Source organism: Megalops cyprinoides, chromosome 4 (genome assembly GCF_013368585.1).
Source record: "Megalops cyprinoides isolate fMegCyp1 chromosome 4, fMegCyp1.pri, whole genome shotgun sequence".
Lineage (NCBI taxonomy): Eukaryota > Metazoa > Chordata > Actinopteri > Elopiformes > Megalopidae > Megalops > Megalops cyprinoides.
In genome coordinates this window covers 4,748,201-4,771,966 of record NC_050586.1, presented here as the reverse complement: position 1 = coordinate 4,771,966, position 23,766 = coordinate 4,748,201, and the positions used below count along the sequence as shown (strand labels likewise).

Below are 23,766 nucleotides of genomic sequence, written 5' to 3'. Positions count from 1 at the left end.
GATTGCGTAATATTACAGAGACGGGTGTTTAAGGCACCTCGGATTCACAGAATGAACATAAAACATGAACACGCAAGCATATTCCACAAAGTTTTTTTTCCAGGAGATAGTGTAGATGTCTGGAGACATGATACAGGAAGAGAGATTTTCATTATCGTTCTTTTGAGCTCCTGTCTGGGATGGTGGTGCGTCTCAGAGCCTTGCATTCTACAGCAATTCTGTCTTCGCGAATTCAGTAAAATATAATCACAGAAACCCAGCTGTAGTCAGGTGTGAGAGCAGACAAACATTGCCTAACATTCTGCCTAGTGCAGAACAAGAATGCCTTTCATTGGCGGGTTTTAAAATGTAATTGCTGCTTTAAAAATATCACGGGGAGTCCGAGAGACATCCATCTTGGAGCCCAGGCCCTGTCTGGCTCTCGGCTGGCTTTGGAGCCCCCGGTCTCCATAAACAGAATTCACTCATTTGTGCACTCAATCAACAGGCGGCCCATTGTTCCGGACAGGTACGCTCTGCCAGCTCGGCTGCCTGCAAGCCCGTGAAACAGTTCGTTAGACTCTGAGGGCCCTGCGATGCATGCAATGCGATGCTTGAGATTTTGACAAGAATTCTGTTCCCACATCGACTTCCTCGGGAGGGGCATCAGTCCAGACCCTTGAGGAGAGAGGATCTCGTTAATGTTAAAAGTGTACTGTCTTTCAGAGAAGGTGGCCTGTTTCAAGGGATAAACTGCTTCCTAAAATCCCTGCCTGGAGTGAAACTGTACACGTTCAGTACCAAATCTGAACAGAAAAAATTTCACATTTCTAGTCTTTCATCACTGCAGTATATATTAAGCATTACAAAGTTTGGTCACTCTACATGGCAAATTTAAAAAAAAAAACTGCAGTCAAAGCATTTTGATCATTAATCTCTAATTAATATTGAGGCTTGCAGACTTCCATTTCCCCAAGAAATCATTTCCTCATGTGAGAATGAAAATAACATCGATGCTGTATACACAGGTGTTCCACGCTACACAATCAATAAGCAGCGTATGAAAATAACTTCTAGACAGAAGCATGTGTTGGTCAAATAGGAGCCAGAGTAAAGCCAAACACGAGGGCTCTTATGTGGGAAAGCGGACGGTATGTCTGACTCAGAGCTCAGCTGCAGCTGTGGCTGTACCTCACTCAGGGTCATGACCCCGTCTGGGACTGTGCTGGAGCCCAGTGCTCTGTAGCCTTCATCACCATCACCATCATCATCATCACCAACCTCTGCTGCTTCGCTGGAGGCAGCACACCTGCACCCCCTGCCTCTGCTGGATGCAGTAGAAACCCGTTAATGACTGAGGAGGTTCCCTGTCTTCTCATAAAAAAACGAGGCTCTCTATCATCGAACCTTTACAAACAGAAGAGACACCGATACTGGATGCTGCACATATTATATAACAATGGAGGCGGATCCCTCCAGCATGAAGACTGAAGGAGCCGAGAATGTGATGTATATTACAACTACGTTATGATTATTATAGGCGCAGTTTAATGACAGAGCACTGCAGGAATGATGAGACGGAGAAACCTTTTGTTCTTTTTTGCCCCTCCTTTGACGTTTTACGTGAACAGAACACAGCGGCTAATCTGTGAGACAGGAAGTGGCCGGAGCAGTTCGTGCGGAGGGGCTACCGTGCACAAAGAGGCTCCAGAGGCGCGTCCAAGCGCTGAGCTCATGCAGGCCGTCCGGGACGGGACAAGTTTCCACTCTGGCCTTCTGCGCTGGTCAGCTGAGCTCCTCTGGGCAGGACTCGAGTGGGCGATGCTTAGAACCAGCGATTTCCTCCTCACTCTCTCTCTCTCTTTTTCTGTCTTCTTCTCTCTCTCTCACTCTCTCTCTTCCGTCTGTCACTCTCTTTCACTGTCTCACTCCGTCTCTCTCTTACTCTCTTTTACCTTCTATCTCTTTGCTCTCTTTCTCACTCCTTTCTCTCTCTCTCTCTCACACACACACACTCTCTTTCTCTTCTCTCTCATTTCTCCTTCCTCGTACCTTGCTCTCCTTACTCTACCGGAGGTCTGCAGCTCACCCGCCCCCACCTACCCGCAGATAAGTACAGTTCTTTAAAAAAATATTCACAACAGCAACCGTTTCATTTTTTTTCACCGACCTGACAGGAAGCGTATGTCTTTTTCTTGGACTGCCTGATGAGAGGATGTCTCCCACTTCCTGTCCTGCATCTGCTCGCGGTTAGAGAGCACCGCACTATGACACCTCCAGCTCAGGGCCTGACTTCTCCTCTTTTGACGGGGCCTGATGCGCTTCCCAGACTTCCCCCATCGAGCGCAGAGGCGGGACGCAGGTCATCGCCATGAAGGGCTGCCTGCAGAAGTCATGCAGGCCTATGTGCATGACGCATGGGAAGACCAACCTGCTTCCAAATCCGTCACAATTAGTGAGAAATACAGACGTTTTTCAAGCACAAACCCTAACCCTAACCCAACTGGCTTCCACATCCATCACAATTAGTGATAAACACAGAAGTTTGTCAAGCACAAACCCTGCCATGGGACCCTACTTCTCAGTCCCTGGTCAAGGTGATAAAGCCGAATGAGCTGGTAGGTGGAATGGAGTCTCTGTGATCATTTGCCTGCCTCTCTGTGAGCAGAATAAATGAAAATGTTAAGGATGGAGAGAACTTGGTGAAAGATTCAATGATCTTTCATTTTTAGGGCTTCTATGGAAACTGTTATGGGCAATGGGCATATACCAAGCGTCTACCAAGCTCCACCCCTGTGTTCCATAACAGTATAAATCATTTAAATCACTGCATTGTATAAAGCAAAACCAATATATTGTCTCAAAATAAAAAAAGGCTGTTGCTCAACGGATACCAGTCAGAGTGGGTAACTATCATTCCAGTTATTGTTTATAAACCTGGTAATTAGCTGTACTGTCATTTGAATAAAAATAGAAATTGTGGCTTTGAGGCCGATACAAAGATATGCACTTTAACAAAGACTTCATTAATCTCTCCTGAATGCCACGGTGGTGCTGTAAGTTCCTGGGTCTCGCAGTCCCATTGTAGCAGGCCGTGCTGCTATGTGGCTCAGGTCCAGTCTGCCCCTATTGCACTCACTGTTACAGCCTCAGACCTGACTATCCAGTTCACTTCTGCACGAGTTCCAACAGCTCGGTGTGAGAGAATTCACGGGGCGACCCACAGAGGGTGACCTCTGATTGAACATGACAGGGAAAATAAAACCACATCGTCGAGACGGGAGATGATCCCCGGGAAAATAACGCCGGAGTCAGCGCCATCCCAAACCCGGCAGGGCAATTTTTAGCACGTTAGCTCATGCGCTGGAAGGGAAACGGCAAAGCCCACTCTGCGGTTCCTCCGGGTCTGCGAGGCCCAAACCCGAGCTCTGGCGTGGGAGCCGGACAGGGGCTGCCCGATCGCAGCGCTCTGATCTGGAAGGCATTATTGGGTTTGCAGAACATGGGAAACAATAACAACGGGAGAATTCCTCACAAATCCGCCGGTGGCGGAGCTAGCCGATCTGCTGCGGTCTGCACTTCTGCCTGACTCAGCCTGGCCCGGGCTGTGGTCTTTCTCTTTTTTACTTTTTCATTCTTTCCACAGCTGATAGTGGCCCATTGTTTCGCGGGGTCACGGCGATCCGAGATCGGGGGAAGCTTCCGACAGCATGCGGTCCCACAGGAAGCACAACCAGCCCCGCTGACAGGGACCGCAGACCTGTCTTGAGCGATCACACCAGCGTTCCTGGTTCACAGGTCAGCTGGACTCTGGGGCTCTGAGGGCACCGAAGGTCGCGTGTCCGACAGGGCGCTCGACGATTGAACGGATTATTTCAGAGGAGAGGGTCTCGGGCTGTGACCCAATCAGAATGCAGCTGTGAACCACGTCCAAAAAACAAACAAACAAAAAACTGGCCACCTAATATGCTAGAGGTGGTAGGAGAGAGAGGAAAAAAATTCTACTTGCCAATCTAGTTTGGCCACAGGCAGAATCATAACATGTATGAATTCTCAAAAGGAAAAAAGTAATTTATATGGTTTCAATCTATTAAAAAGAAAAATTTTAATCTCCATAAAAATACCAAATGACTGGCTTTGATTACATTGCTTTGAAAATGTTTCACTTTCCTTCCTTTTTTATAGTAATCAGAATTAAGAAACCAAATCAGACTGTGCCCTTAAACTAAGCTATCCTGAGAAAGACAACTTCATAAGACAGGGAGAAAAAAATGGACTGCTGTCATTTATAACTTTCATTACATTTTATGTCCAATTGCACCTGGGTTCAGGCGAGAGCAGCTGTCACATAATTTGTCACCACTGAAAGTGGAAAAAATTCAGCTGGGGATGGAAAGAGAGAAAGAGAGAGAAAAAAAATCCTGCTTTCAGCAACAATTCACCCTTTGAGCTCTGCAGACGGGTTAACCGTCGTGCTGGGCCACATCAGAGAAGTGCTTGTACCCGGGCCACCTCTGGAGCGCTGAGGGGATGGAAGCGGATCTCTGGGTTCAGATTAAAGGCGAGACTTTCCTCCTCTGAAGTGGTACGGCTCTGCAGCTGCGGTAGGCCCATTACGCCGTATTGTCACGGTAATGCCTTCCAGACCCGCCGAGGGAAGCCACCGTAGCGTTTGGCTCAGTCGTGGCGGGGCGGATTACAGTTGCAAGAAAGCGCAGCCCCCAAACGTCGCAATCCGCGACGCAGCGCCGCCTCCGCAGACCCTCTATCAGGGCCCTAATCAGGACGCGCGGGCGCAAACGCCGTCTTCGCTGGAGACGTGGCGTATCCGCGTGCGTTACAGCACATTTAGAGGTTTCTCTCCATGTGCGTCATCCGCCGGCTCAGAGAGAGCTGCATCTGGCCTGCCGCTGTTTCTCATTGGCTGCTCATCGCCGTTACCCTCATTTCCATACGAGATTAATTATGACAGGAGTCGCGGTGGAGGAAGCCGTCCCGCTAGGGTGGCACGGCCATCTCAGAACGAATCGGTGCGAATCACATCAATCCGACCTGACGTTGAGGACTTCGTGACAGCAAAAATATGTAATTTCACGGCCCATTAAAGATCAAAAGTACACGTCGGAACAACGTCTAGAAGAACGCTCTACGGGTCGGTGCAGGGACATGGATGAGAAAACCATGCTGAGCCGTTTATCTCCTGCAACACCGGAACTAATGAGGTCTCTCTCTGTTTCGAGGAAAGTTTGAGAGGCCACAGAGGTAAATATTTGATTTTTATACCACAATCAACACCCCCTCCGACCCCCACCCCGTTTGGAGTTGGAGTTGACCTAAATGAGTGTGATCCTGCTTCAGCTTACTGCTTTTCAGGGGACTGAGTGCATTGCCCAGTGTGAGTTCTGAGGATTGGCAGAGTGCACGGCACTCGGGGATATATCCACTACAGCTCCCCAAACAGGGATCGATGACAAGCCAACCACAGCCCTCATTAACCCAAAAAAGAAAGAGCAGCCAGAGTTCTGAAGAGGGCAGATTTACATCATTACGGGTTCAGAGAGTTGACGGGAATGGGGGAAAAGGTAGAGGGAGACCTGTCTGGATTCCCAGAGTGTGGAGATCCTGTCAAGGTCTCCATGTGGAAATAAAATCAAGAGGGGAAAGGTCACAGGGTCAACAGTTGCTTCCTTTTCCAAGCAGACTCTTTCCAAGATGCCGTACCGGCCTCCTGTTTTCCTCGTTGAGACACAGCGGCCTTGATAAACTGCTCCTTTCAGCCGGGAAATTGCCGGCATTTCAATGACACGCAGCGAATCTGCGACTCCCGCATCTCGCGAAATTAAAGTGGGGAGGACTCACAGAACAGGGCGAAAACACAGCCCCGTCACTTTCTCGTGAATCTCTTTAACGCGGAGGAATTTCACCCTGAACAACAGACTTAAAGAACAAACAGACTTCAGACCAGTACACTAATAAAGGGTCCTGTCTGTGCTGAAATCATTCGGGTCTGTGCAATACCAGAATGGTAATAACCCTGTCCTTTCCCAGCTCAGAGGCCCATCTCAGTTGCAGTTTGGAAGACGAATAAATACAAAAAAAAAGGAGGACAATGCCCGAGTTCAAATAAAATGCCAGATTCCCAGAGAGCCTGGGGACTGAGAGTCCGAGGAGAGACCTGAGGGTCTGCCTGAATGAGAATCCCTCAACATCCGAGCTTCCCCGGAGACCGTCGCCATTGTAACTCTTTCTGTCAGCGCTGGACGCAAGCTGGTCCAGACGCCGGTCTCGCCAAGCAAACGGGACAGCTCTCAAGATGAGCCCACCGAAGGCCGAGGGGGCCCCGAGACCCAAAGTGTTATTCCAGAGATGTCATGTTTATTCGAGGTCAAACGGCCCAAGAAAGCAGCAGTCTGGACAGGACTGGGGGCGCAGCGAACACACACGTACGCTCCTGTCTCCGTGACCAGGGCGGAGCTGCGTCTTGCACTGCAGAGTACAGCCAATGAACTGAGGAGGAGCAGCGTCAGCTAAACCGACTGCTCAACGGACCAGACCTGAACCCGGGACTAACAGGGGTCAGACTATGAAAGCCTTACAATCTCCTGGGTCATCATTACTCTCAATGTGCTGTTTTTTTTTTTTTCTTCCCTTCAACGAGCGAAATTAACCTTTGGTGACATCTGCCCTTTCACACGTCACAGCTGAAACTCCTTCGCTCAATGAACACAGCCATGCTCCTGTCCTGGTGATGTCCCCAGACAAAGATGGCCATCTCAATCCACTCCAGTGGAAAAGGTCACTCTCTTCTGAGATTTCACCGCTTCTTGGTCATACAAAACAGGCAGACTTAAACCAGACGGGGCTGTGGTCGACCAAAAACGACACCAAGGGCCAGAACGCGTTTTGGGTCAGCTGCTGTAGCTTGGAAACACTCGTTAAGCAGGAAATCTATTAAAATCAAAATGACTGACGACCTGCTGACTACTGCGGAATAGGGGGCGTTTAGTGAAGGCACGCATATGCATTAAGGGTTCATTAGTGGAAATTACTGTCAGATATTTGGCTCCAGATGTTAATTGCTGTGGCTTTCGGGTTTTCGTTTCCTTCCTAGCTATCCAGCTCAAAAGCAACAACAAACAAACATTCAGGGGAAAGCAGGTTGGTTTGGGAGTCACTGCAATGCCTCTACGAGCCCAAACCTAGCCGTTTTCACACTGTTGGCTACCTTGGGGGTTCCCTGTTAGGACTGCCTCTTCAGAGGTGCGGTCAAGACCTGGCGACAAGATCCATTCCGGCCTCTGATTGGATAGTGCTTCAGCCAGTTGGGATCCCTGGGGCCGACTGTTTACACACTTGCAATTTATCACGTATAACTTTCTTGGGGCTTGAAATTTTTTTTATGCTATTTGGAAAGCATAAAAACAAAACTTAATAAGCATTCGAGCTGGACGAAAGTGCACACCGAGAAAATGAGCCATTCAGCTCTGATTTGCAAACGCCTGGCATGTTCAACAAAACCTATCCTGAGGATGTTGCTTTCCAGGGAAAGCGCTCCAGGTCTCTTTCAAACACACGGCGGAGCGCCAGCTGTTTCTCTCTATCTAATGCGTACGTGTCAGAGGTATCTGGAGACACGGCGATGTGTGACATTAAAGAGGCAGTCAATGCAGTGAGAAACGTACCCATGCCAGCACAGGGCTGGCATACCGGTGGAGGGAAGTCCCAAGTTTGAATGGTGAACATAGGGTCAGTCCAGCTCCAAACTGCTTTTAAGAGGAGATTTCCTAGAAGTGTAAAGGACTTCTGACTAGCTAGGGTCCCAGTCCTTGGGACTTTAAGAGTTTGACGAAGGGGCTGAGAGTGTAGACGGCACCTTGCATGATAAGATGCACATTTCTGCTCCCTGAGGCTGTTCAAAGCACTGCGAAGATAATGGACACAGACACAGTGATCTTCTGTTAAGTGAAGTTTGCTGGCCTGCATGACTACAAGATAGTCTGGGGATGTGATCACTCTTTGAAGAGGTGGTAAATCCAGGACACGAATGCTGTTGAAATGACAGATTCTGCTGGAAATAAAACAGTCATGTTGTTGCAGACTTCGGCCTTACTATTGACATTCTGCAGTATTCACTCCTTTTGTTTTGCATAACTTTGGCCGATCTGCAAGCTGAGGTCATTTTGGCACGCTAATCCCTGAAAGGTAATTAACAGCAGCTTCCACGAGACATTAGCATTTGAGAAAAGATGTCATCCCTCCGTGCTAGGAACATCTGAACTAATATTCTGGATACGGCTTAGAACACACAGCTATCACTGCATCAGAATGCGCTTCAAGACAGAGAAAGTAAAGCTGAAATACATCAATAATTCCACATACTATTTTTTTCTACAATCCTTTATTTTTTTAATTAAATCTCTTAAATGATGCGTGTGGTTGGATGCACACAGACTGTGAAAAGGTCACTCTTTTCAGTGCTCATTCTTAGCCTCTCGTTTCATTAATGTCCTCGTTAATTCACCAGGAGAGCAGTGGAAGGAAAATAAGAGCAATGTCAATAGCCCTGCCTATCCTGGCCAAAAATAATAACTTTTTTAAAGGCCATTTAACTTTGGTGACATGCTGCCATGATGCTGGAACAAACCAACCACAGTTATGCGGAGGGCTGTGCGCACTTCCTCAAGGAAACTGTGACATTTTATTCACTGTGGAGCTGGACACAGACACAACACCGCTCTTACACACCTCTTTCTTGCATTACTGATGAAAGGCACTGCCCAGAAACGAAGCAGAACAGCAAGCGTGTCATTGGCCACTGCAGCGACTTGCTGTCCAATCAGAGTTGAGCTTACCATGAAAGACATATCACAACATTCCAGACTGACCAGTCTCTGTCTGTCAGATGTTGGTGATCGATGGCCTTGTCAGTGCTGACCAGTCACTGTTTTGTCTTGTGTCTGATTAAGTCTTTATATGATGAGCTGGTTGGGCAGATTTCCAACTGTGGTCTACAGTTCAGCCCATTTCAGACAGTGCAGAAAGCTTAATTACATCACTGCCTCTAGTTACAGAGTGGATGAGATGGAAGGAAAGTTAAGCGGATGTTAGAGAGAGCAATCACACAGACCCATGAGTGCCTGTGTCTGAGTGAGTGTGAGTGTGTGTGTGTGTGTGTGTGTGTGTGAGTGTGTGTGTGTGTGTGTGTGTGTGTGTGTGCGTGCGTGCTCGTACATGTGAGTGCATGTGTACATGTGTATGCACATGTGTGTGTACATGCACGTGTGAGTGTGTGTGTGTGTACATTTGAGTGTGTTTGTGCTTGTGTGTCTGTATGTGTGCGCACGAGTGTGTGTGTGTGTGTGTGGGGGCGCCTGCGTAAAGAGTAAATGCAGCATCCTGGCCGTGTGTCTGGTCCAGCAGCCCTGCAGTCTCTATCAGTGCCCCAGGGGCTTGTGCAGCAGACAGGAAAGATGACATCAGACTGAGCTGCACTCAGTCCATTCTTTAACCTGCCCTGGAAACGGCCACAATGTTCCAGGCACAGCGGTCCAACAAAGAGGGGCTGGGGGTTGACAACTATACGCCAAACACTGGAAAAATATATTGTTTGTGAGCACAATGGCCATTTTCACATAGAGCCACCAAACAAAAGACCTTAGGCCATGCTTTTCGAGGCGAGGTCCTGCTTTGTCCCATTTAAAGTCAGAGCCCACGTTTATGTCTCAAATGTAATGCACTAAAAACGAAAAATGCCCCTTATTGGGGAAACACCATAGATTACCCATGATCCTCTCTGCTGAGTGCTGATGCCGCTGTGCCGAGATGAGCGACCCCTGGCCCCTGCTCCCACAGAGAGGTAACCAATCTGTGTGTGGATCTGTGTGCTGGTCGCCCACAGTGATGTGGACCCTGCCTCCTCATTGGTTCCCAGCATGTGCACTACAGTCTGACATTAATGGCAGCAGACCTGAACTGCAAAAACACACTGAACAAAACACATCTTGTGTTCCTCGGCCGAGAGCCCGAGGCGGGAAGGGAGAGGGTCTTTCAGCGGGACCTTTGCCTAGGTGCGCCTCACACCTGGTTGGGGGGCAAACCCGTGCGGAAACTCGGAAATTGTTTTCAGAATGTTCCCGCCTTCCTGGTGAGGGGCTGTCACATTAAAAGGACTGCAAAAATCCCCTCGATCTGCCGGATGTAGAATTTCAACAGGTTGCTGTCAAATAAATATCCTGTTTGAGGACTTTAAGTCAAACTGAGACACAGGGGTCACTGATTTCCCCGAGCGTAAGTCCAGCTCTGCAAACTCAACAAAGCCTCCACTTAGACAGTGGTGTGGATGTGTCACAGTCAAACATGAGTGAACATATGGACAAAATAAAAATTAAAACCTTGCTATCTATTTTCAGTCAACACAGCTACCTGAAAAATGCATAAATCAGCTTCAAACTGCCAAAGTTACCTCTGCTGTGATTTCTCTTCAGGGGAGACAAAAATTTCATTTGGGGAAGAGAGAATGTGATAAATCACATCACACGATCCTTCAGTTCCAAAAGAAAAATTCCACTGAGTCCAGTTAATCTGTTTGTTTAAAGCATTCCTGTCCATGGAGTTTACCCTGCAACACTGACTTTTACCCTGAAAATTCTTTGTAAATTGGCGCATATCTTCAGGTGTGCTTTACAGGTAAATAATATGGTAGAATATCCACTCAAAGAAACTGCCATTTCCCGTTCATCCCCTACAATTTATCCATCACCAGCTTTTTAATGAAATTTCTTCCCCTCATTTGTTTTGCTATGCGGCTGTAACAGCCCCTGTGGAATGGAACACCTGTTAAAAGCTTTACCGGGATCTGAGCAGATTCAAGTGGATTCTTCTCTAGCAATGCACAGCTAGCGTGTCATGAAGTAAAGCTATAATTTGTGAAATTAACCAAAGCAACCCTGAACTTTTAGAAAGCTGCACAAAAGTCCCCAGCGCTTCTCTCAAAGAATGCTGTGGAAGGCCGTAAACTCAGCTGACAGCTGCAGAGGTTTAGCGGGACCGGCTCCTGGGAAATTCTTTCTGAAGTGCAGCAGACAAAACCACTCTTGCTAATAAAGTCTCTGTATCCCCACGTTCCCACTGCTGTAAGACTGCAGGCTCAGAGGAAGGAGCGGAGGGAGAGGCGTCTTTGAGGTTGGGACATAGAGAGAGCAGCTCGTCTGTTCTGCTACAGAGCATCTCCCTGCTAACGCTAACGCCTCGGTCAGGCGCGCTTCCTCCCCGCTGATGTCTTGAGTAATAACAGCAGAGTTTCCCTGTGTTGTGTGAGCTGGCCGGTGTTGTGCATCACTCCTGACAGCAGATTAATCTCACAGCTAACCCCCGGTGCGCCTTTCTACCTGGGAGCCTGTCAGGCTGTCAGTTTGAGAGTCCTTGGGGTGCTGCTGGTGTCATTTCAGTGCTGTCCACAGAGTTAATCGGCGAGACCCAGTGAGGGAGAGAGAGAGAGAGAGAGAACGAACTATAGAGAAAAGCATCTGAGCTGACAGGATCTGGGAGAAGCCACTGCAGGAGAAATGTTGCTACACAAGTGTGATTGATCTGGCTTTAACCCATTGGCCCCCATTTCATTTCAGATGATAACTACTGTACACACAAGCACAGAGCTACTACATCAACTGACATTTGATTTCTTTCACAGAAAAGAACATTACAATATTACAATGATAAAATATGTGCTTAGCTATATTAGGAAAAATGTATCCCATTCTGAATCATTTCAAAGATTCAAAGAAAAAAAAAACAGTGAAAAGAGCAATATTTGCAGCCTAATTTACACTGCTTAAGTCACTGAAATGCCTCTTCACACAATCTCACATGATTCTTGCGGAAGTCTGTGTTCCTGGTGCTCACGACAAATTAGTTGAATTACTGTATTGAGCTTTCAGATGGGGGGGAAAACAGACAGAAATTGCAGAGATTTGCAGAGATTGAATCGCTCTGCCATTTTTATCAAAGTGGATAAATCATACCCATCCTTGCAAATCAGGTTAGAGGCTTATGCCTCATAGTTACGGGAGTTCAGAGAGCAGCCATGTGCATTAGCTTGAATTTCCCACCCAGGGTACACTGGATGTTGAGGAAAGTGACTGCAGTGTTTATAAAACTTTTGACCAAAATGCCAGAATATTCTCAGGCAGTGATATCGCCACTGATCAATTAAGCACAAGTGCAAATCACACCATGAGCAGAGGGATATTAGCACAGCTACTACACTGAAACAATCCACAGAAACTATACAGAGGAAAAAAAAAAGGTCCAGGGCTGAAGAAAGAGACGGGCACAGAGCCAATGCATACACATGTGTGGAGGTAATTCAGACAGGGGTGGAGAGAGCACATCTTTAGCAATGGAAGTATTTATAGTGGAGGGGGGGTCAGAGAGAGGGAGTGGGAATAAGTCACATGACCAAGGTTGCTAAGGTGCACCGTGGGCCTTCCCTCATGTTTAACGGCTTTTAGTTCGGCGTCATAAAGTTAGGATAATGCCTCACTCCCTGCGTTCTCACACATTCCATCTTTACTGCCCGATCCGGCTGTTTCTCCCCAAGCCCTGGGTCACTGCACATGTGTTTCACACACAGTTCCTCGTATACATGTTTCTGGGTGTAACGCACGTTCCCTGATACTCATTTTTCTGTGTTTGACACACAGTCTCTCATATACACATCACTTAGTGCCAATGCAGTTCTACTGGAGAGGTCCTTACGATATCCAAGCCAATATCCAACATAATTCAGTCCCGAAGCTTCCAACACATTTCACCACTCAACAGAGAACCTCGCTCCTCATACTCGGGTCGCTTTCTGGGATTAAACTTAACCTGGACAATACTGCAATGCCTGTTCCAGAGAAAGCTCGTTCATGGTTCATGTTTTCTGTATACAGGTACAGCCAGTTTTTAAGAATGCCAGATGCTTATCCAGCTATCTAGCTTTGATTGAAGTTGGACAGCACCCGCTACACAGCTGTTAAAGGTTTCCCCCATAGTCTCTTGAGTTCAGTGTTTGTTGATGTGTGAGACAAAAAGCGGCACTCAAATTCAGCTACATCACAAAATTGGCCTATAATGTTGGAAACAAAAAAACCATTGACCATTGACTGGCAGCTGACAGCTTAATTCAGCCACACATGAAGCCAAAACAAAGCTGCAAGGGTTCCTCAGCATACCCCTACCTAATTACCTTGACATGGAGTGCGTTTTGTATCGAAAGGCATGGTATGGAACAGTGCTTTTGCAACCGAGAACGCAGCCAGGAAAAAACAGTATGTACTGCTGTCTCAGTCCCTGCGGGTTTGGTGTACATGTTTACGCTTAGGGAGGGACTGAACCGCTGGAGTTGACCTCTTGTTAAAAGGGGCCCGGCCGTCCAGGTGTGCTGTGACGTACCTGGGAAATGCAGCCCCATACAGGAGCCAGCTGCTCTGTGCAGACACCAGGAAACCGGCCCTGTAAAGAGGCAGGCGGGTTGCCAGGTGCAGGAGCCTGCAGAGGTATCCCGTTATTAATAAAAGTCACACGCCGTGAAAGGAAGAAGAAAAAAAAAAAGAAACACGCCATGAGAAGATGGAAAATGACTCAGTGTTACACTGGTAATGCTCCCCTTGACCTGCAGAACAGTAGGCAGGCAGAGAGAGGGGGGAGGGAGAGACAGGGGGTGGGGAGAAAGAAGACAGAGATAGGGAAAGAGACCAGGAAAAAGGGGAGAGAGGGGAAGGGGTAGAGACGAGGAGGGGACAGAGAGAAACAGAGGGGTTGAGGCTGAGAGATATAGAGGGAGAAGATGGGGGACAGAGAGAAGAGAGGAAAAACAGAGAGAGAGAGAGAGAGAGAGAGAGGGAGAGAGGGAGGGAGAGAAAGAGATGTCAGAACGTGAGTGCTGAAAGCCTGTCTGTGGCCCAGACCTTCCCGAGGTGAAGGAGAGATGAACAGCTCTCTCTGGGTGAAACCGGACCCCGACTGACCATCGATCTGCAGGGACCGCTCATTAACAGGACTGAGAGGAGTCTCTGTGCACCGAAATTCCCTCCGCAGGCCCGGGAACGAGCCCCCCACCCCCCACCCCCCATCACGTCCACTGTGTAATTACTTAATGATGTAACACCCATGGCCACTTGCCGCTCACGTCGCCGGCAGGTTTTCAGCTCAGCACGGCTCTCTCACAATGCGGGGCATTGTGCCCACCCAACTGCACGGGCCCCGGGGGAGTACTCATATTCCACCGCCCGGGGGCTAAACGTGTTTCTCCTCACATTCTGGACCTGTCAATCAAACAGGGAAACCGCAACGAGCAGCGGCAGGGGGGTGGGGGGGTGGTGGGGGATATTGGGGGTGGAGCTGGTGGGGGGGGGGGGGGGGGGGTGACCAGAGAGATGCGTCCAGGTCAGCCCAGGGCCCATCTGTGTGGGATTTAGGCACTCTGACCTGGTCAGGGCACATGCTCAGCACAGTTGGTACAGAGCAGTGGAGTGCAAAAGCTGGCACAAGATGGTCTGCCGGTCCCATAAAGTAAAGGAGGCCCACATCCAGGCCGAGTGGGACACAGGGGCGGAGTTTATCCCCATTTCTGAGCCTTGAAGGCTGTATTACAGTGCCCTCACCCCCAAAGCACGCATTTTAATACTGACCATTTTAACATCAGTGGAATGATTCCCAAGGGGGTGTGACCCAACAACCATCTGGAATCTGACCACACGCCCAACAGTGGGACAGCGTGGAAACTTCACATCAAGAACATGCTGTACAGTCGATAATGACCAGAATAAACTTCAAAGTTAACTTCACCAGCCAGTGGGATCTGAGTAAAATCCTGTGTCAAATGGTCTTTACGACCCATTTAACAACGCTACACTGCACACCTTCCACCGTTATGCAGATATCATTATTAGGTTAGCACCACTACAATAGCATCTGTGATTTATGAACTACACGACACAGATTTAAAATGATGCAGTCACAGGCATCACTTGCTGTAGTACATAAATCGCATGTTTGTGCAGTTGTCTCTGGGTGCTTGCTACGTCTAAAATCCAAGAGTTCAGTTAACTTCTCAGAGTCCACCTCAGGGGATAACACCATAAATTACAAAAAAAAAAAAAAAAACAACTCCAGTATAAAAATACATATTTGCAGATGAATGTAAGAAAACACACAGCCACGCCCACGCCTTGACCTCCAACTGCAATGATGTCATAGTTGTTGTGAGGCTTTGTTCCATTATGGAGCATGCCCGCATTGCCTCATCTCTCAGCCTAGTGTTCTAAAGAAGGGCTGGAACTTCTGGCTCTAAAACAAACTCTCAAGAGCTTCCCTAAAACAATAGTGGAGAGGCTAACCGTGTAGTCTAGGGAGACATGCAAACTACACTCGGGAAGAGAAGACAGCTTGTAGTGCCCTCCGCAGAGATGTGAACTATTTTGAAAACATGATTAATTTTCTTGTAGTGCTGTCATGGAAAAAATCACACTTTTCATTACATTAAATGATAACCATTTGTACAATGCATATCAAAGAACAACTTAATAAAGAAATAAAGACCATCGTGAGTCAAGACCAAATGTCTATGAAGTGAGGCGTGATTTTAAACCCCATGTGGGTCGCTGGCATCACCAATATAGCCATGATTGACTTGCTCATTTCTCCCATTCTTACTTCAAAAGCCATTTTAAGGGGTCCGTTCTGAATTACAGGAAACCATTGTCACGACCCTCGAGGAGTTCTGACACAGGGGTTCAACTTCTCAAACTAACAAAGTCTCTTCTGTCTGTCAGATCTAAATGTTTGCAGAGCCTTGTAATCTAGCACTTAAGTATTGATCTTTCCATCCATGGTGAAACATTACGCACGCGTGCTATACGATGCCTTTAGATTGGCATCCTTGGATGATCTGTCACTCAGCACAGCTTATCCAGATCACTGCAATACGGAAAGGAACCACAAAGCTGACTTCCATCACATCACACTTTCTCATTAGACGAAGTATAGCCAATAAATTAAGTCCTGTATCAAAAAAAACAAAAACGTCTTTAAATAACTGCAGATGCAAATTATCAGTGCCAGACCAGTTCAAACGAGCCATATGGGTTAGTCTGATTCATACCCTGATAATACAGATAAAGGTTAAGAGCTGGTAAAGCATCACTGATGACAATAAGGTCATGACACAGGAACGCTGTCTCCACGCCACACGCTGTTTCCATGTGACCTCCCCATCACTTAGACTCATAAACACCGCGCCTGACCTGGCCTGGTGGCGCACACACATGTTCTTGGAGCCCCCGAGCCCCCCCGGGGCATCAGGTGCGTCAGGGTTCCGGAACGTTCCGGGACCGAGGCCGAAGGGCGTGAGGTAAGACTCCCGAACGGATGAAAGACACATGCTGCACGTGTCCATCTCTGTGTGAAGCGCCCAGAGAGAGGGGGGAGTCTCAGAAACAGGGCCACGTCCTGGCGGAGCGTTCCGGCGTGAGGGCGCACGCGGCGTGGCCGCAGCGGCTCACACGTGACCTGCGTTCCCGGGACACGCTCCATTACATCACATTACACGCATTACGTGCTCTGTTAGCATGCGTTACCTGGTGGCAGCTGACGTGACAAAGGCCAGGTGCTAAACAGGTACATGTTTCTTAGAAGGAAAAGGGACAGTGGACTGTTAAGCTGATTTCATAGTTTCCCTTCTCAGAGCGTCTTTTTGAGGCCGTATGACAGACGCGTGAGTGCCCTGTGCTGGCCCATTCCCCTGCTCGCCACATGCGTCTGAAGGGTTTCGTCATAAGAGTCTGTAACAAGGGAGGTGAAGCCATTCGTGAAGATCGCGGGCCAACTTTCTTCCTGCTGCTTCTAATTTCTGGACAACTGTTTACCCTCCTTTTCTTGGAGCGCAACGCCAGGGTAAACGACTATGTGTTGACCACAGCCATGGAAACAGGAACCCAGGTGGGAGAGGTCTGGGGGGACAGGTATTTAACTCTTTTTGTTTTGATTACATCCAGTTTCAGCAGGTACAGATTTTACAGAACAGAGAATAAACATAAAATAAGGAAACAGAGCATCCTCTCCTGTCAGCATGGGATCTATGCCCAAATCTAAAAAAAAAAAAAAAACATCACAGGTCTGAGTACATTCACTAGCAGGTACAAGACGGTCCAAGACACTGTTCACATGTCAGGGGTACACTGTGGTTAAGGAGTTTCTAAATGAAAAGAGGCAGATTCAGATCCCAGGTGGAGCACTGCTGTCAAACCCTTCGGCAAGGTACTAAACCTGGATTACATCAGTAAATATCCAGCTGTAGGAGCAGATGATATGTAAAATGTGAGCTATGTAAACTTGCTCTGGGGGAGGGCTCCTCCTCAGCATATTTATACAGCAATAATAACATCGAGCCAAGTTGTGTGTTCATCTGTTGACACATTCAGGATGACTTCACCCCGCTAAAATTGATCTATCTGATATTTCCGCACTTTCCACTTTCCGACCGCCGTCTGAACAAAACAGCTCAGCCCTGATCAGATCAGGGATTCCACCCAAGTATGCAGGTACTGACAGCACACCACGCTGGACCTCCAAATCAGATCCTAAATCTCACAATGGGCCTGTCTCTGGGGTCCTTTTACTTAGAGACAGGTGGAAAGGTTTATGTTTGCTCAGAAATCCTAAGTAAACAACTCCAGCTTGAAGACTCCCACTCCCAGTGCGAGCCAGATGAATGCTGTTTGTTTGCCAAAGCTCCACACATCCCTCACACTCAAATGAAACCACAACTATGATCTTACACACCATTTATTAAAAAGAAAAAATACAGACCGTACTGCAAGCAATCTCTATCAACATTCTCACGATTCAAAAACATCAGCTCAGTCGTGGACGAGGCACAGTCCTTATTCTTTTAAAGTGAAGAAGGCTGGCAGTAAACTGCTTTACACATTTCTCAGAAACACAAAAAGTATCCACACAGACATTCAGATCAATGGACGTAAAAAGGTTTACAGATTAAGGGTATGTGTTTGTGTAGTTGTGTATAGGAGTGGGTATAAATATTAATGAAAAACAGGCAGAGGGAGGGTGGGAGAGAGAGAAACTTGTGCCTCTTTTTTTCCCCTAACCTGGCAAATTTGAGAGCGCTAAGTGTAGGTAAACAACATGAAGGAGCGGATAGCATATTTAGCAACGTGAAACTGACAGCCCTTGAAGAGACAAATTGTTCCTCCATGTCACACATCTCGACTGAGTGAGAAAACACTTTAGGAGATAAACGCGTCCAGTTCAAACATAGAGAAAGGGGGGGGGGGGGGGGATCGTTGATGAATAATTCAAAATAGGGAAACGGAAGTTCCTGCTGGGATGGGGGTCACCGTGCTGATTGGCTGCCAGTTCCAGACACAGCCGCCACTCAACAGCAGTTGGCAGCTGCCACAAAGAGTCCTTGTTGCCTCAAACTCAGCAATGGGGAGAGTGGAGGAGGGAGAGATGGGTCAGAGGCGGCAGCAACAACAAAAAAAAAAACACTCAGAGGAAGGAGACGCCGAACATCCCAGACTTCCAGAGCTCAGCACAAGGGAATCAATGACGTGATGTAACACGGGGCATCAAAGGGAGACGCAATAAACCCAGAGGTCCCGGTAAGCGCTGGCTAACGCTGAGCAGAGAGCTGCCGCAATTACAGTCCGTTTGAACTGCCGATTCGCTCATACCGAGGGCAAATTGGGGAATATGTCTGGGGCTGATGATGTCAAGATGTACCACTTTAAAAAAAGCAAAAAAAAAAAAAAAAGGCAAACTGTTGGCTGGAAGAGTAAAGGGAGCCATTCACACCATTAATCAGTTATCGGTGTGTACTCGCGGGCTTGGACGGCGTTTTCCTCCTTATTACAGTACGTGTGCGTGATTACCGTAACCGGCAGGGTCTCTGTGACACACACTATTCCATCCGCAAGCGGATTTTGGCCTGGGAGCGGAGCCAGGGAGTCTCTGATCTGGTGCGACGTGTAGGAGAGCATGTCTCTCGCTGTGGTGATCTAAGCGGCGAGTGATCTGCAGCGCACTGCCTTTCTGCTCCTGCCTTTCATTACTGAGGACGTCTGTGTTACTGAGAGTGCGGTGGTCTGCGTTACGAAGAGTTAACAAGCCACTGATGCAGCACTACAGCATATGTAATGCCAACCAACACTAACACAGCGCTAACGCAATGCCAACCAACACTAACACAGAGCTAAGACAAAGCTAACCCAACACTAACACAGCCCTAACGCAATGCTAACCCAACACTAACACAGCTCTAACACAATGCTAACCCAACACTAACACAGCCCTAACGCAATGCTAACCCAACACTAACACAGCCCTAACGCAATGCTAACCCAACACTAACACAGTGCTAACGCAATGCTAACCCAACACTAACACAGCACTAAGACAATGCTAACCCAACACTAATACTGCACAGACCTAATACTAAGGCAACACTAATACCACACAAACACTATATTAACACTACATGCAACAGGAAAAAAGGGGAAGTTACATAAAAACAAGGATGAAAACAGGCATTAAAATTATAGTCTGTGTCCTCCAGATGACACATTACATGCAGTAAACCTACACTGCACACATGAAAGGTACACACAAATAACACATCTGCCTTCAAAGGATGTTTAATGCCACACTGTGAGAGGAGGGACCATGAGCGTTTGTTTGTGCCTGAATATCAGTTCGCACGCCAACACAACCTACATCATGCTGTTGGCCATTACCATTTAGTACACCATTAAAAGGACATTATACTTCAAATAATACTTGCACGCCAATCAGTGAGGTAACACACCAGACTTGTGTATTTATGTCATCTAAAACAACACTGGGTTAGGTCATCCATTTAATCTTCTGTTCCCTGCATTTCCAATGTGTAGCTATTTCTGTAACCTTCAGTTTGGCTTTAACTCCCCCTGGAAGTTAATATTATTTACGCATGAGGGTATTTTCTCGCCTTTCCCAGAAAGTTTGACCTTTTCACTCATTTCTGACATGGTACAGTGCGATTTCACCATTCATCACGCCCTCATCTTTCAGCCGAACGTGGGTCACCATGGAAACTCCTGTGTGCTGATCGGAGGAGCGGGAGGCCAGTGGCCAGGGGGGAGAAGCGTGTGAGGTTTCCCCCCTCACTTTGCGACGACCTCATCCTGAGCTGACACATCTGGCGAAGGCATGATGTCACTCGGAACACTGGAGGAGAGAAGGTTCCAGAGGAGACTTGCTGAGCTGAGGGTCAGTGTAAACTGTTTAATGAATCACTGCTCAAGTAAGCTTCTAAATTTACACCGCTGCTTGTAGCCATTTGGAGTACCATTAGTGTGTTCAATTAAGCTTGCCAGTAACTTATGAGCGATCGGGCATCCTGGCCTCTTCCTTGGCATGCTGGGATTTGGTTTTCCTTCTGTTGCAAACAGGTTCGCTCATTCGTTCATGCATTCATTCATTCATTCAAAGACAATTTCCATTTCCTTTCCTTATCAGGAGGAAACGCTCAAGCAATCGTCTCTTCCGCCGATGCCGTCACGCAGGCATCAATTAGGCAATCCAAAGCAAACATCTGCGAGCCATCAGGAGCGAGAATCCACTTTCATTCAATGTCTTCCACATGGGCCAATTTCTGCTTTTGATGCGTTGATCAGTTGTCGTTTTGTTAGCGCTGCAGGACCCTCTCGAGCTACAAGTGTGTCCTTTGTCCCTGCACCTGCTGTGGATTAGAGACGGTGGGAGACTCAATCCACACTATAACCCACAAAGGCTGGAGATATAAAGCATAAACCACTCCACTGTTCATTCAAGACTCAGCTCAGCCAATCACACCCCACTGCCCTGCCCAGGGGCCAATCAAAGTCTGTCTAGTCCCAAACTCTTGAAGCTAGCCATCTCCCACAGGTGTCCCCTCATGACTGGAGACAGGAGAAGGCAGATAAGAACCTGACACAGAGTTAGGCTCAGACGTTTTCCCACCAGAACATGTGGAGGACGTCTGCTGATGTTTAGCAGCAGTTCCTTTGATCAAAGCCTGCTTCCAAGCGGTCGTCTTGTAAAATGTATCACAGTTCTTTCAGTCTGAAATTATTTGAAATGTCCCTGCAAAAAAAAAACACAAGTTTCTCACACATGTGCGTCTTCCTGTCCGTTCCTTCATGTCAGAATTTCAGCTCTTAATTTACACCCCGAGCACGCATCTCACCTCACCCAAACACTCGCCCCCTCTCATGAGAAAAGCAGTGAGGTGTCAATCAGGAATGAACACCGCTACCTCCATTCTGGGCCGTGTCTCGGCTGTGAGCCACTTCTGTAGCCCTAACGCAGGTCCTGGGAGTCTGGGTGCTGCGCAGTCTATGCAGGGGAACGACAGCAGGGAGAGGGAGAGCAGGCAGACGCTCAGCAATTTCGGACTTTACGAGTCTGCAGCTACGAGGGTTTGGCCTTTAGGCGGCCCACCTGCCCCAGGCAGACCCAAACGGACAAAAGAATCTATTCTCTGGGAGATCACGGAACCCAAGAGTGCGGTAATAATCTACCCTTTAGGGGCTTCCCATAATTCTTTGCACCACCCTAGAGGCTCGGGAGGTGAGGCGAGGGACTGCTTTGCCAGACCCTAAGCCGGATAAAATACAGGTCCGAAAGCAAGCATCCACTCCATTGTAAATCCATACTTTTGGCAAAAGCATTAAACTGCCACTGTGCTCATAGCTAAGGCAGGGAGGCAGCACGGGATGTGCATTTATGCTTTTTGGATTCGCAGCGTATGTTTACATCATCTTTTTTTATTTGAATTTTCTTTTCCTTTTTATTTAAGGCTTTTCATTGCTGAAGGCATTTCCACGGCCAAGTATGATTCCATACGTCCTGTTAAACTGCAGAGGGGGTGGACGGGCAGCCAGCGCAGAAGTCAAGTAAGCACAAATATGCAACAAATACTGTATCACACATGGTTACCAAACAAAAACGATCTTTTCAAAATTTCATCCAAATGGGGTACTTAATAACACGTGCATTACTGGTAGTAGTTACTTGTTGGATGACGTAAATGTTTCACTGACAGCTCTCTGCAGGGCGTATTGGCGAAGCCTCCAGCCTCGCCAACGCTCACGCCTGTAAATCTGCGTGCGCCTTTGCTGAGAGCGGCCCTCTCCGTCTGACGGCAGAAGCAGCATTTAACAGCACTCATCAGCTCGTTCCTTATTTTGTCACTCTGTATTTAAACTTCTTGTCTTCGCAAAGAGCAAGTCAGATTTATGCGGATTCCCTACAGTGTCCGGGGTGACAACAAAACTCGTAAGCAGCAGGAGTCGTTTGTTAAGTTCTGCCAACTTCTGGAACACATGGACACAGAGTTGAAAAAAAAAAAAAAAGGAAAACAAAATGTTTCTTAATCATCACCAGAATCTATTGGATTACTACTGCTCTGAAAAATCAAATATATTAATTAATAAATAATCGCATGAACAACATCTCTGCCTTAGTATACTTTAACTGTCACACTTAGTAAAGAAAAGAGCTTACATGCACACCAGACAGGAAGCACCACTGGACAAAGCCGAGCTCCCGCTGTGATCTATGATCTATGATGAGTGCCACCCTTTGAGTGTGAGGATCACAGAGTGAACAGTACGAGATGGGTGTGTGTGTGTGTGTGTGTGTGTGTGTGTGTGTGGATCACAGTGTGGATACGAAGGGCGTGATGTATGGAGCACCCCTCCTTTTGGTCTTTAATGTTTCTAGCTCTTTCTGTCTCTGGCAGCAGTGGCTGACTGTGGGTGAAGGGGTCCTGGTTCAAGCTCAGAGGTTACGGCATTGTTACACAGTGTGAAAGCCAGAGACGTGTTGGTGTTAAAAAGACCACACCTGGAGAAAGAGCCACACACACACACAAACACACACACACACACACATTCACTCCTGCCGCAGAACATTCGATCTGCTGCCAGACTGGTAGCAAACAGGACCCACGCACCCACTTGCCCAGGTACCCCACTCTGATCAAACCAAATCTAATTCTTCTTCATATAAAAAGTCTGGCGCTATGGGTACCAGTGCTGTATTTTACACTGACACTTTTGTTCAAATGCGTTACTGGTGTTTTCTGCATTTGTACCGCTGTGACTGCACACGCTGCATCAATGTACCTTGCACTGTGAGTCTCACTGTGTAACTGTCAAGTGAATACATGTAAATACAGGCAGAGACTGAAGGGCACACACACAGTGGATGCCGTCCGTCCAGACTGTCCCGGTTAAGCGCAGCTAAACGCTGCCTCAGAGCGCTCCGTCTCGTTTGCCTCTCCATGGGAACGGCCGGGCAAGGCGACATCCGAAAGGCATTACGCCGAAAGAGTCACTGGAGACGAGTCCAGCTCCCAAAACCCTGTAAAAATCCGCAATTAAAAAAAAAAAAACAACAAAAACCTTTCCATTTAAAAGAGGGGCTTTACGCACGGCTGCCGCGGCAACGGAGAGAGACAACACTTCCTGCCGGTTCTGTGACCGCCGTGCTTTTCGTGGTGTCGCTGAAACACAATCGCCGACGTGCCTCTTTCTCAATGAGCCAGAGGTCACTCAGTCCTCACCTGCGACCCACAAACCACAGGACTAAACGACTCTGAAGGACAGAACAGAAACAAGCAGAACTCCCTCATCGAACCCCAGCCACTCAGGAGGAGGCTTTAAATCAATAAGAAATTCTTAAAACTCTTAACATTAC

General features: G+C 47.7%; 1 protein-coding gene across 4 annotated transcripts in view; it reads right to left on the bottom strand.

The window, feature by feature from the left end:
* The window catches only part of ralgps1 (Ral GEF with PH domain and SH3 binding motif 1), a 169,528-nt gene that overhangs the window by 40,125 nt on the left and 105,637 nt on the right, over nt 1-23,766 (bottom strand). The window lies entirely within an intron of this gene.